We start from the raw sequence: 14,504 nt of genomic DNA, 5'->3' as shown, positions 1-14,504 counted from the left end.
CATTTAAGATGGTTGGTTTAAAGTTTGTGTTCAGTAAGTGCGATGCCTGGGCTTCCTTGGGGATGATTTCAGCCAAATTCTTTTTTTTTTCTTTTTTTTCCCCGGGAGTGGTCTGTACTTTCCTGTTTCTTTGTGTGTTTTATAATTTTTTTGGTGACAACTGTACATTCAAATGTTATAACGTGCTGACTTTCAACATGTGGTTTTCTTAAGTCATCAGGGATTGCTAATTTTTGTTTGCTGAGAGCCGGAACTGTGTTACCTTTCCAAACTAATTTTGCAAAATGTGTCTGCTTTGTTTTTGTATCATCACCGAAGTTTCTGTTCCGTTTTCTCTGCAGTCAGTAAGTAACCTGCCATAGATTTCCTTAAATGCTTGACTCTAAGTGGGGAAGCAGGCGAAGGGAATTCTGTCTCTTCAGGTCTGATAGATGCTCCCCGGGGAAGCCGTTGCCGCCAAGAAGGTCAAATGCACAGCAAGTATCTGTGCTGGTCGTCAGGGATCTGTCAGACTGTCCAAAACGTATAGCCCCAAATTTACGGAGGACGAGGTTTCCACAGCCTGCCCTGGGGCCAGCAGATTCTTCAGGAATGCAGGCTGCTACCCGTACAGCGGCAGCATGTCTGTCTGAGGAACAGGGGGATGTTGGCTGGTTTCCACATGCTGCTCGCTTGTGAAGAATCAGCAACCTCTCCGTTCATTTTGGAAGGACTCCTCTGGTTGTTAAAAGTCTCTGGTCATGTTCCAGAATTCCAAAATAGTTGACTCTAATCATTTTTCCCAGTTCAGTGGTTGCTTTGGTGAAGGGACCAACCTTTAGAGCTTCCTACTCCTCCATTTTGTGTGCCGTCGCGCTGGGTAGTTTGGTTTTTTTTTTTTTTTTTTAATGTTTATTTATTTTTGAGAGAGAGTGTGAGCTGGGAGGGGGCAGACAGAGAGGGAGACACAGGATCTGAAGCAGCCTCCGGGCTCTGAGCCATTCGCACAGAGCCTGACATGAGGCTCGAACTCATGAAGCACAAGATCGTGACCTAAGCCGAAGTGGGACACTTAACTGACTGAAACACCTAGGCATCCCTTGTTTTGTTTTTTTTAATTTGACAGTCTGTGTTTTAAATTGGTCTGTTTAGATAATTTACACTTAATATAAATTTTGATTGGTTAGGATTTAAGTCCGCAATTTTACTTTTTTCTCTTTGTTCCCTCTGGTTTTTTCTGTACTCTCTTCCCTTTTTCCTTCCCTGTTGTGTGATATTTGAACATTTTTTTAGTATGCCATTTTAATATGTCTAGAGGGTTTTTTAAAATTTTTTTTAACGTTTATTCATTTTTGAGAGAGAGGGAGGGAGGAAGCAGGGGAGGGGCAGAGGGAGAGGGAGACACAAAATATGAAGCAGGCTCCAGGCTCTGAGCTGTCAGCACAGAGTGCCATGCGGGGCCCAAACTCAAGAACCGTGAGATCATGACCTGAGCCGAAGTCGGACGCTTAACCGCCTGAGCCACCCCGGCGCCCCTGTCTAGAGGTTTCTAATGTAGCTCTCATTTTATAGGTTTTAGTGGTTGCTTTAGAGGTTGTATTATACATACTTAGGATAATTTACTAGTATCAGTCATTTTACCAGTTCACGTGGAATGTAGAAATTTTACCACCTTTGGGTCCCTTTGCCTTCCTTTATATGAGGCTTTAGTCTTAAATATTACCTCCGCACACATTGAGAACCACATGAGATGATGTTATAATTTTGCTTTCAGCCAACAAACATAACTAAAAATTCAAGAGATTATATTCACCCAGATATTTACACCAAAAAATGCTTTTTTCTTCATTTCTGTCTGATGTTTCAAGTTTCTGTTATTTCTTTTTCATTTGAAGAAGTTTCCCTTGATCACTTTTTTTAAAAAAAAGATTTTATTTTTAAGTAATCTCTACACCCAACGTGACGCTCGAACTAACAACCCTGGGATCAAGAGTCGCACGCTCTTCTTTTTTTTATTTAAAAAAAATATTTTTAACGTTTATTTATTATTGAGAGACAGACACAGAGCGTGAGCAAGGGAGGGGTAGAGACAGGGGGAGACATAGAATCTGAAGTAGGCTCCAGGCTCTGAGCGGTCAGCACAGAGCCCGATGCGGGGCTCGAACTCACAAACTGTAAGATCATGACCTGAACCGAAGTCGGTCGCTTAACTAACTGAGCCACCCAGGCGCCCCAAGAGTTGCACACTCTTCTCATGGAGCTTGCCATCCACCCCCCTTGATCACTTGTTTTGGAGCCAATCTGATGGTGGCAGATCATTTCATTTTCCTTTATTTCATAATGTCTTTATTTCCCCTTTGTTCCTGGAAGATATTCTCACTGGATATAGAATAATGGCTTTTCAGTTCTTTTCTTTCAGCACTTTAAAAATATTTGCCACTTCCTTCTCTCCTCATGATTTCTGATGAGAAATTGTTATTCCTTTGCATTGTTCTTTCCCTGTAGGTAGTATTTTCCCCTGTCAAGGTTTTTATCTTTATCTTTAATTTTCAGACATTTGATTATGATGTGTCTGGGTGTTGATTTATTTGGGTTTATCCTTTTACGGTTTGCTCAGATTCTTGAATTGATAGGTTTACGTCCTTTGCCAAATTTGGGGTATTTCCAGCCATTATTTCAAGTATTTTCTTAACTTTTTTTTCTTTTCTTTTAATTTTTTTTAATTTCCATCCAAATTAGTTAGCACATATTTTTTTTAACTTTTTTTAATGTTTATTTTTTTTGAGAGACAGAGTGTGCACAGGGGAGGGGCAGAGAGAGAGGGAGACACAGAATCTGAAGCAGGCTCCAGGCTCTGAGCTATCAGCACAGAGCCCGACACAGGGCTCAAACCCATGAGCCGTGAGATCATGATCTGAGCTTAAGTCTGATGCTTAATTGACCGAGCCACCCAGACACCCCTCAAGTTTTATTTATTTGTTTGTTTATTTATGAGAGAGAGTGAGAGAGCATGCATGCACATGCACAAGCCGAGGAGGGGCAGAGGAAGGGGGGGAGAGAGAATCCCAAGCAGGCTGTAAACCTAGCACAGAGGCTTGATCTCATGACCATTATATCATGACTTGAGCCAAAATCAAGAGTCAGATGCTTAACCAACTGAGCCACCCACATGCCTCTCTCCAAGTATTTTTGTGTCCTTCACTCTTTCCTCTCTTTCTAGAACTCCAGTAAAATGAGTAAGATCTTTTGTTATTTTCCTGTAGACACTTGTTCATTTTTTTCTGTTTTGTCTCTGTTCAGATTGGATCATTTCTACCGATGTATCTTCAGGTTCACTGACTCTTTCCTCTGTTAAATCTTCATTTTGTATTAAGCACATCCTGTGAATTTTTCACTTAACTGTAATTTTTCATTCTGAAATTTCTATTTGGGTCTTAAGATATTTTACTTTGATGAGGCTTGCTATTTTCTGGTATCTTTCAAGAGTGTTCATAATTACTTCTGGGAACATTTGTGTGATAGCTGCTCTAAAATCCTTATTTAATAAATCCAACATCTTGTCACCTTAATGTTGGCATCTGTTGGTTTTCTTTTCTCATTTGAGTTGTTTTTCCTGGTTCTTAGTATGAGGAGTAGGTAATTTTGTATTTTATCCTGGGCGTTTTGAATCTTCTGTTTTGAAGCTCTAGTTCCTATGTAAATCTTCTATGTTAGCAGTTAGTCAATATGTTTATATTCAAAATGCACATTCTGGTCCCTCTAGGTAGCCTCTGGTTTGGAGGTAACTTTGTTTTTCAGAACCTTTGCAGAGCTGTTTTGGCCTGCCCCGCTAGTGTGCTACCCAGAGGCCGGTTTGAACCCTCAGAGTATTTCACATTGTAGTTCAGTTCTCAGAGCTTCAGAGCTTTTGCCGTGTTGATGCCGGTGGGTTTCACACATGGGCTGCTTAGGGAGGCATGCCCAGTACTTCATACCCATATTTAAAGAATCCCTTTTTCTAGATCCTCACTGTCTACTTGAGAGGGGAGGGGGTGCCAGCTTCTTTAGTATTATTCAGTTAGTGCAGGTAGTGGATGATGGGGCTCCTCCCCAGTCTCCTCAGTGCCTGGTGGGGAGGGGAGAGGCTCTACCTCTGCTTTGTTGGTGCAAAGTGGGCCTGGTCTACAGGGCTTCATCCCACGGTCTCTGCAGTACCTGATGGGAGGGGAAAGGTATGGATTCTTTTCCAGTGTTTGCCTGAAGTAGGGTGGCTGCAGTCAAAAGGGTACCGTCCTGCAGAACTACCCTCTTCCTGGTCATTTGGCTGGAGAGAGTGGGCTTTTCTTGGCACTTTTGTGTTTGGGGTTGTGGGGGTGGGGCCAGGGCCTGTTGGCGTATTCTGGTTGCAGACTGCTCTGTCACCAGAGCCAAGATAGAGAGAAGGCAAAAGAGACAGACCACCCAGGGAACTCACCACTGGGTCTCCTCTCAAGTCCCTAGCCAGTTGGCCTTCTTTTTTCCACCTTTCAAGAGGTTTTTTGATAGTTGCCTCACGTATTTTAAACAGGAGTTTCGGTTGTAATTAGCAAAAGGAATGTGATGGAATGTCCTTACTCCTCCTTCTGTGGGGCCAGGAACAACATCAGGCGTTTTTAATTGTTTTCTTCATACGTTTTAGAGTGTTACTCCTCATTTTAGCAGTGATACGTTCGCTGCCGTGTGATGAAAATTCCTATCCATGTTGTGTGGGGGTGACGTCTCATGGCCCCGTGCTGCGGCAGGCGGTGAAAACCCGACCCCAGTCCACAGTGTGCAGAACTCCACTCTCCAGCCCCTCTGCCTTTGGACCCTGGCCCATGGGACCTCTCCAGACCTCTCCCCTCATTTCGTCCATCCATTTGGGCCCTGTTCTCCAGGTGACCAGCCTCAGCCTTGTCACCCTTTGCTGGACTCGCAGCAGTAGGACTGGCAGGAGGAATAGGTGGATGATACGTGTCAAGCACTTAGAACAGCAGCTGGCGTGGGGGAAGCAGTCATTACATGGTGGTCGGTGGCTGTTACACCCTTCAATTTTGGCATAGTCTCCGCTTCAAGTAAGAGACAACCCAAAGTGTCTGTGCTCTCCCACTGAAGTAGGGGAGTCGGATTCTTGTTAGCTTCAGTTTGAAGATGAAATTGTCACTCCTCCAACCGTCTGCAGACATTTATTGAGCGCTCACGATGTTGTGCAGCCAAAGACGGACAAATAGTATATATGTGAATGTGCACAATAAAGTAAATAAATGCAGTGAGGGGTGCCTGGGTGGTTCAGCTGATTAAGCATCCGACTTGCACTCCGGTCGCGATCTCACGGTTCATGAGTTTGAGCCCCGTGTCAGGCTCTGTGCCGATAGCTCAGAGCCTGACCTGGAGCCCGGAGCCGGCTTCAGTTTCTGTGTCTCCCTCTCTCTCTGCCCCTCCCCTGCTCACACCCTGTCTCTGTGTCTCTCAAAACTAAACGTTAAAAAAATAAATGCAATGAAATTAGTCTGTACTAGATAGAACGGGGACCCCAGGGCAAGCGTGGCCATATGTTTCGGGTTGAGGAAGGGTTCACAGAGGTGGTGATGCTCAGGTTGAATCTTAGAACATAAGTAGGTTTTCCCCATGTGAGTAAAGGCATTTCATGCAGAAGCATACATCATTGTGGCAGGTAGTTTAGCGCCCACATAATCTGTGTCATGTCTTCAGGTGGATTGAGATTGTACGCTTAGAGAGGCACACAAGACAGACTCTAACCTAATTTACGAGGTTATGATTCTGGTTTTATCTCTTACCATTTGCATACAGATATTTATAATTTTGCCTGATGGAAAGTATTAATACTTGCACAGTGATACACAGTAACCATTTGAAAGACAAACTTCATGGATCTGACTCTGCAGACAAGACCAGCAGCCGTACACGCATTCAGTCCCAAGTAGAAGGTGAGAAAAGACCCACTGAGTCACTGATCTGAATGGAGGATGAAGGCAAGGAGTACGGGGTAGCAGATGCCTAAGTGACAGCAACTTGAGATTTTACTGTGGACGTGCCGGATCTCCCCATAGCCGCCGGGCTGCTGATACACCTGTGCGGTCTCCATTTTTAGCTGCCTCGAGCATCTGTTAGAGGCAGAGCTGTTTTCTCCAGATTTCCATTGCTCTGTCTGGATACAACTTGGCCAGATTCCATTTTATCTTCCATGTGGGGGCCTCTGGGGTGGGATGGCAGCTAAACCGGGCAGCTTTCCCCGCACTGTCACCGGTCTGCTGCTGTCCTCTCGAGCTTCTCTTTTCCTAGGACACTGCTGCCTGGAGGCTGCTGCTAATATCGGGGGCAGCACAGAGGGCCTGGCCCAGAGGCCTCGGAATCTCCCCTGTGTATCTTCCTTCCGCACCACTTTTTCCTGCCTCTGCTTTCATCACAGCCTCTCTTTGGACTGCAGCCTCTCACATTCCTCCACCTGAAACTCTTCCCCAGGCTCCTCTTAGCCCCTGGCCCCCTCTGCCTAGGACAAGACTTCCTCACTGAGGCCTTTGCTGGCTGACCTCTTCGGCTAAGTTGTGCCCCCACCGCCCATCCTATGCTGTCACGACAGCCTGGGGCAGATTGTATTCTGCCCCAGAATACAGATATTACTTCGTGCCACACAAGATACAGCACCCCGCGTGCTCTTCTTACCATATCTCCCACCCCGCGTGTTCTTCTTACCATATAACCTTACTGCTGCTCCCGTCACATGATGGTGGCAGTACGTCTCTTCCCCTAGAACCTGTGCACATCTTTGAGATTGCCTTGACCAAATACAGGAGGACAGAAGTGATGCCGTGGTACTTCTCAGGCTAGATCATCAAAATGCCATGCACGTCCACCTTTCTCGCCAGGAGTGCTCACCAGGAGTACGGCCAAGCTGCCGCACTCTGCCGAAGCTCAAACTAACCAATAGGGAGAGACGACAGGCAGAAGCAGCATGTAGCTGTAACGGCCCACGGTTCAGCAGAGGTCCCAGCTGATGGCCGGCACCAGCCTCTCGTATGTGAGCTGAGATACCTCTAGATGATTCCAGCCGCCTACCGTCAGCCACCCCTAGCCTTTGAGTCTTCCTAGCTGAGTTCCCAGACATGGTAGAGCAGAAACAAGCCAGTCCCCTGGAATCACAGAATCCCTGAGGATCATAAAATGAGTGTTTTATAACCACTACATATTCTGTTGGTTTCTTACGCTATTAGTAACTGAAGCAGTCCTTTTCTTTTCTACTTCTGTACTTTTCGGTGCATTTCTTTTGGTTTAATGTATGCTCCTTGAGGGCCGGTACTGTGTCTGTAGTGGTCATTGCTGTATCTTGTGTGGCACAAAGAAGGTGGCGGGTGCACAATAAATAATGAATTCATGAATAGGAGCTATGTGTTTCTTCTTTTGATGTGGGTAGACACGTTGGTGTCTGTATGTGCAAGCAGGCACACATGTGTTTCTGCTTCCAGGGTAGCTTCTGGCCTGTGGTTCTATGCTTAACGTGTTAGTCCCTCCCTCCCCAGGCATCTCCTCTCCCTCCCCACCCTGACTGATCTGTTGGTGTGAGACGTACTTGATTGTTTCTGCCACCTGGTTTTTTTTACTTGACAGGTGGTGCCTGTAAATGTTCACATCACCACTGCAGGGACAAGGGGAGAAAAGGTGAAGAGATAGGAGGCTAGGAGTTCCAGAGACAAACTTGACCCATTTCATAATTTTGTCAATGACAGTCTTGAGAGAATAAATACGAACCTTAGGTTACGTGGTATTTTGTCCTTCAGGGCTGGTCACAGGTAGTATGGACTGTGGGGTTAACAGCCATTATGGAAAAGCTTCAGCCTGCCCTCTAGTGGGAAGTAGCACAATCCTACTGTAAGTAGGGAAGTAGTAAGATCCTACTATATTCCACTCCCAGGCAACCTGGATCTCGGAACAAAGAAATTAGAGTGTAGGGGCCAGTTCTGTCTTGCTGACGATAATCGGGGCCTACGACATCATCTGGCATTTAGGAGGAGCTCCACTAAGATTTCTTGAACAGACTAAACAACGTGCACTGCTTATGAATGCCAGCACGTTTCTCAAGAGCCTCCTGTGTTTAAGACATTAAACCAAGCACTGTAGATGATAGAAATCAGGGCCAGGTAGTTAATATTTTGGGCGTAGAGGCCATATGGTCTCTGTCCTACTAAACTCTGCTCTTGTGGTAGGAAAGCAGCCATAGACAACACATAACCTAATGAGCGTGTCTCTGTTTTAGTGAAATTTTATCTACAGAAACAGGTGGCCTTCTTGCAGGCCATAGTTTGCTAATCCCAATATAAATAATAGTATAAATAATAAAAATGGGGATGTTTCTAGTTGGGTTCACCAGTAACTCCCATTGCCAAATCCCCTAGATCCTTTAAAAATGTTTTTTTTAGGGGCGCCTGGGTGGCTCAGTCTGTTGAGCGTCCGACTTCGGCTCAGGTCATGATCTCACGGTCTGTGAGTTCGAGCCCCGCGTCGGGCTCTGTGCTGACAGCTCAGAGCCTGGAGCCTGCTTCGGATTCTGTGTCTCCCTCTCTCTCTTCCCCTCCCCTGCTCATGCTCTGTCTCTCTCTGTCTCAAAAATAAATAAAAACATTAAAAAAAATGTTTTTTTAAATTTTTTTTTAGTATGAAGTATTTCAAATCTCAGAAATGTACAGAGGACAATATAATGAATACCTCATTCATCTATCACCCAGATGTACCAAATGTTCATATTTTGCCATGTTTCAAATCTTGAAAAATAACGATACATTATAGGTACAATCGAAATTCCTTTGTGTAGGCCAACTGGATGCCATTCTCTTCTTTCTCTTCCTGTCCGGAAGTGAACATAATGTTGAAGTTTTGTGTTTTCTTCCCATGCATGCAGTTACGTTCTTAATATATATGTAGGTATTCATATTAGGTATACTATTGTTTAGCATCCTTTAACTTTGCATGCATCGTTATGCCACTTTGCTTTTCCACTTACCATTGTTTTTGACATTTATCCATATACTATGTGTACAACACTGAGTTATTTTTAATGGGAAGTGCTTTTTGCACACTAAGAAATCTTGGCCTCTCCCAAGGTCACAAAGATTATCTCCTATGTTTCCTTCTATAAGTTTTATAGTTTTACCCTTTGTTAAATTTTCTGATCCATTTTTAACTAATTTCTACATCCATGTGGGGCTCGAACTCATGACCCCAAGATCAAGAGTCATATGCTCTACCAACTGAGGCATCCAAGTGCCCCTCTCTGATCCATTTTCAATTAATTTTTGTGTATGGTGTGAGGTAGGGGTTGAGATTAATTTTTCCCATATGGGTATCTTGTGTGGGCATTTTATAATATGTTTACAAATTCTATGATACTCCTGTCTTCAAAAGATAGAACCCAATTCTCTTCTCTTAGGTGTGGACTGTACTTAATGACTTGATCTTAATGAGTAGAATGTGATAGAAATGATGTTATGTGACCCAAGATTAAGGCATAAAAGGCATTTTGGCTTCCCCCTTGCTCTCTCTCCTTGATGATTCACCCTGTGGGAAGCCAGATGTCATTATGGAGAGGTCCACATGGTGAAGAACTAGGCCTTCTGCCAATGGCTGGCAAGGAACTGAGGCCTTCTCTAAATGCTAAGTGAGTGAGCTGTCTTGAAAGCAAATTCTACAGCACTAGTTGAGCCTCCATGACTGCAGCCCTCACTGATGTCTTGACGCCCACCTCCTGGAAGATTCTGAGCCAGAACCACCTAGCTAAGCCACTCTCAAATTCCTGACTCACAGAAACTGTAAGATAAGAAATGTTTGTTGATTTAAGCCAGTAAATGGTGGGAAGCTATGCAGTAATACATAACTAATAGGTCCAATGTCCTAGCATCTTCCCCTTTGAATTACAATGGTGCCTATATTGAACATCAGTTGACTACATATATATTAGTCTTTTTCCTGGATTCTCTATTCTGTTTCAGTAATCGATATGTCTGTGTTTATGCCAATAACATACTGCCTTGATTGCTATGACTTTTACTATAGTCTTGAAGTCAGGTAGTGCAAGTCCTCCAACTTTGTTATTGTTATTTCTTTTGTCAAAATTGATTTGGCTATCCTGGGTTCTTTTGCATATCCATATATATTTGATTTTATTTATTTTTTTAATTTTTATTCATTCGTTTTTCGAGAGACAGAGAGAGACAGAGTGTGAGAGGGGAAGGGGCAGAGAGAGGTTGACACTGAATCCAAAGCAGGCTCCAGGCTCTGAGCTGTCAGCACAGAGCCCGACATGGAGCTCGAACCCACAAACCGTGAGATCATGATCTGAGCCGAAGTCGGACGCTTAACCGACCAAGCCACCAAGGGGCCCCTCCATATATATTTTAAATCAGTTAGTCCATGGGGCGCCTGGGTGGCTCAGTTAAGCGTCTTTGGCTGAGGTCATGATCTCATGTTTCGTGAGTTTGAGCCCCGCCTTGGGCTCTGTGCTGACAGCTCAGAGCCTGGAGCCTGCTTTGGATTCTGTGTCTCCCTCTCTCTGTGACCCTCCCCCGCTTGCACTCTGCCTCTCGCTTTCTCAAAAATAATCAGTCCATTTTTACAAGAAAAAAAACCTACTGGGATTTTCATTGGTATTGCACCAAATCGATAGTTCAACATGAAGATAGTGGCTATCTTAGCAATATTGAATCTTCTAACACGTGAACATATATCTCTCCATTTATTTAGATCTTCTTAAATTTCTCTCAAAAACACTTTGCAGATTTGTGTGATGTTTTAGTATAGAGGTCTTGTACACATTTTGTTAGATTTATTGCTGTTTTTCAAGTTTCTATGCTATTATAATTGGTATCGTATTTTTAAGCATAAAATTTTAATTATTGCTAAAATTGATTTTTATATATTGACACTGTTTTCATGTACTTTTGCTCAGTTCACTCATTAGCTCTAGCAGTTCTTTTGTAGATTGGGTAGGATTTTCTTTGAACACAAATCATTTTCTCTGCAAATAAGGAACACCTTTGCTTCTTCCTGTCCAATTTGTATGTCATTGCGTTCTTTTTCTTGCCTTGATTGCCCTGGTAATGTTGAATAGAACTGATGAGAGTGGACATCCTTAACTTGTCCCAGTCTTTCCTCATTAAGTGTAGGCTTAATTAAGTGTACAGCTCATTAGCTGTAGGCTTTCTAACATGTCCTTTATTAGGTTGAGGAAGTTCCTTTTTTTCCCCAGCTCACTGGGAAATATTTTTACTTCATCATAAATGGGTGTTGAATTTTGTCCATTGCTTTTTACTGACTGGATCCTCTGCCTTTTAATTGGAGTGCTTCTACCATTAACTTTAATGTAATTATTGACATGTTAGGTTTGCTTTTATCCTCTTGCTGTTTGGGATTTGCTCTTTGTTCCTGTTTCCCTCTCAGTTCTGCATTCTTTTGGATTAATCCAGTACTTTTTGTTATTCCATTGTCTCCTTTGTTGACTTGTTAGCTTAATTCTTTGTTTTGCTACTTTAGTGATACTTTAAAGGTTTTCGTATTCATCTTTAACTCATCAGAGCCTACAAGTAATAGGTGGGCACATCATATATATGGCTTAAAAACCTTTTTTCCCCTGTCTCCCCATCTTAAAAACTTTTTAATATTATACTTTCATCCCTACCTTTATGGCCCCTTGTGCTATTGTTATTACGTATTTTACTATTACTCATGATACAAGCCCCTCAATACATTGTTATTGTTTTTCCCAGATTTATTGAGATATCATTGACATATTGACAAAGTTCAAGGTGTACAAATTGATGATTTGAAACATGTATATATTGTAAAATGATTACGATAAAGTTAGTTAATACCTCCATTCCCTCACATAATTACCATTTGTGTGTATGTGTGGTGATAATGTCTTAACAAATTTCAAGTATACAATACAGTATTGTTAATTATAGTCATCATAATATACACTAGATCACCAGAACTTGTTCATCTTACGGCTGAAAGCTCTGACCAACATCTCCCCATTTTCCTCACCTTCCGGGCCCTGGCAATGACCATTCTATTCTCTGGGAGTTTGATTTTTTAATATTTATTTTTCTATGTTTATTTATTTATTTTGAGAGAGAGAGTGCAGGCAGGGGAGAGGCAGGGAAAGAATCTCAAGCAAGCTCTGTATTGTCATCACAGAGCCCAGTGCGGGGCTCGAGCCCATGAAGTATGAGCTCTTGACCTGAGCTGAAAATCAAGAATCAGGCGCTCAACCAACTGAGCCACCCGGGTGTCTCTCTATGAGTTTGATTTTTTTAGATTCCACATATAACTGTCTCTGACTTATTTCACTTAGTATAATTCCCTCAAGATCTAGCCATGTTGTCACTAAAAGCAGGATTTCTTTCTTTTCATGGCTGAATAATATTTCCTTCCCTGTCCATACCACATTGTCTTTATGCAGTCACCTGTCGATGGACACTTGGGTTATTTCCATGGCTTGGTTATTCTAAAGAATGCTGCAGGGAATGAACATGGAGAAACAGCTCTCTTCAAGGTCATGATTTCATTTCCTTTGGATATACACCCAGAAATGAGATTACTGGGATATATGGCAGTTCTGTTTTGTATGTTTTTGAGGAACTGCCACACTGTCTTCCGCAGCAGTATTTGAGGGTTCTAATTTCTCTATATCCTCACCAACACTTACTTTCCTTTTATTATTATTATTATTATTATTATTATTTACAGTCCTCTTAGTAGGTGTGAAATGGTATCTCATTGTGTTTTCATTTACATTTCCCTTATGACTAATGGTACTGATTTCATGTCCTTGTTGGCCATTTGTGTCTCTTTGGAGAAATATCTGTATGAGTCCTTTGCTTATTTTTTAATTGCACTATTCCTTTTGTTGTTGTTAACTTGCAGAGATTTGCTGTATATTCTGGATGTTAAACTCTGATCAAGTACCTGATCTGCAAATATTTTCTCCCATTCTGTGGACGGGCTTTGCACATTCTTGATAATCCTCTTTGATGCACAGGGTTTTTTGTTTGTTTGTTTGTTTGTTTGTTTGTTTATCTTGTTGAAGCACAGTTTAGTTCTTCTTTTGTTGTAATGCTTTTGGTATGAAAGCCAGTGTCATGAAGAATTTACCCCTTTGTTTTAGAAATTTTATGGTTTTAGCTTTCATATTTAGAATTGATTTCTTTTCAGTATTGTTTTGCATATTTGGAACCCTTGCAGTTCCTTAGGAATTTGAGGATTGACTCTATTTCTGCAAAAAAAAAAAAAAAAAAAGGCTACTGAAATTCGGATAGGGATTGCATTGAATCTGTAGATTGCTTTGGGTAGGATTGCCATCTTAACAATAAGTGTTCCAATCAATAGAGGTGTCTTTCTATTAGTTTAGGTCTTCTTTAATTTCTTTCAGCAATATTTTTTAGTTTTCAGTATGCAAATCTTTGGTAAAATTTATTCCTAGGTATTTTAGTATCTTAGATTTTACTGTAAATGGGATTATTTCCCCAGGTTTTTTTTTTTATTATTTATTGCTGATGTATACAAACAAAATTTAACACAATTGATTTTTGTGAGATCTTATATTCTACAACTTTGTTGATTTTATTAGCTCTAGTGACTCTTTTGTGAATTCTTTGGGATTTTCTGTATAGGATTGTGTCATCTACAAATAGAGATGGTGTGATTTCTTCCTTTGGAATTTGGGTGTCTTATTTCTTTTTCTAGTCTAGTATCTCTGGTTAGAACTTCCAGTTCATTGTTGAATAGCAGTGGCTAAAGGCTGCATCCTTGTTCTTTATTTTATGGATGCTTTCAGTCTTTCACCACTGAATATGCTATTAAATGTAAAGTTTTCATAAATACCTTTTGTCACCTTGAAGAATTTTCTATTTCTGCTTTATCATGACAAGATGTTGGATTTTGTCGAATGCCTTTTCTACATTAATGGAGATGAGTATGTGTTTTTCCTTTATTCTGTGAATGTGGTGTATTACACTGATTTTCATATATTGAACCAGCCATACATCCTTAGGATAAATCCCACTTGGTCATGATGTATATAATACTTTTTATATGCCAGATTTGGTTTGCTGGTATTTTGTTCAGGAGTTTTGCATCTCTTTTTTCCAAGTTTTTATTTAAATTCTAGTTAGTTAACACATATGGTAGCATCTATCTTCATAAAAGATATTGGTCTATAGTTTTCCTGTGATGTCTTTATCTGGCTTTGGTATCTGCCCTCTAGAATGACTCACAAAGTGTTCCTCGTCTTCTGTTTTTTGGAAGAATTTGAGGATAGTTGGTGGTAATTTTTTTTAAAAGTTTATTGTATTTTAAGAGAGAGAATGCACGCAGGAGAAGGGCAGAGAGAGAGGTAGAAAATCCGAAGCAGTCTCCACACTGTCAGCGTGGAGCCCAATGAAGGGCTCAAGCTCATGAACCATGAGATCATGACCTGAGATAAAATCAAGAGTAGGACGCCTAACCGACTGAGCCAC

The 14,504-nt window shown here is 41.8% G+C and overlaps 1 protein-coding gene across 3 annotated transcripts in view; it reads left to right on the top strand.

The window, feature by feature from the left end:
* Positions 1-14,504, top strand: part of LOC125928500 (nuclear envelope pore membrane protein POM 121C-like) — a 51,217-nt gene that overhangs the window by 1,363 nt on the left and 35,350 nt on the right. The window lies entirely within an intron of this gene.

The sequence above is a fragment of the Panthera uncia genome, chromosome E3 (assembly GCF_023721935.1).
Source record: "Panthera uncia isolate 11264 chromosome E3, Puncia_PCG_1.0, whole genome shotgun sequence".
Taxonomy (NCBI): domain Eukaryota; kingdom Metazoa; phylum Chordata; class Mammalia; order Carnivora; family Felidae; genus Panthera; species Panthera uncia.
This window is presented reverse-complemented; position numbering and strand designations above follow the sequence as displayed.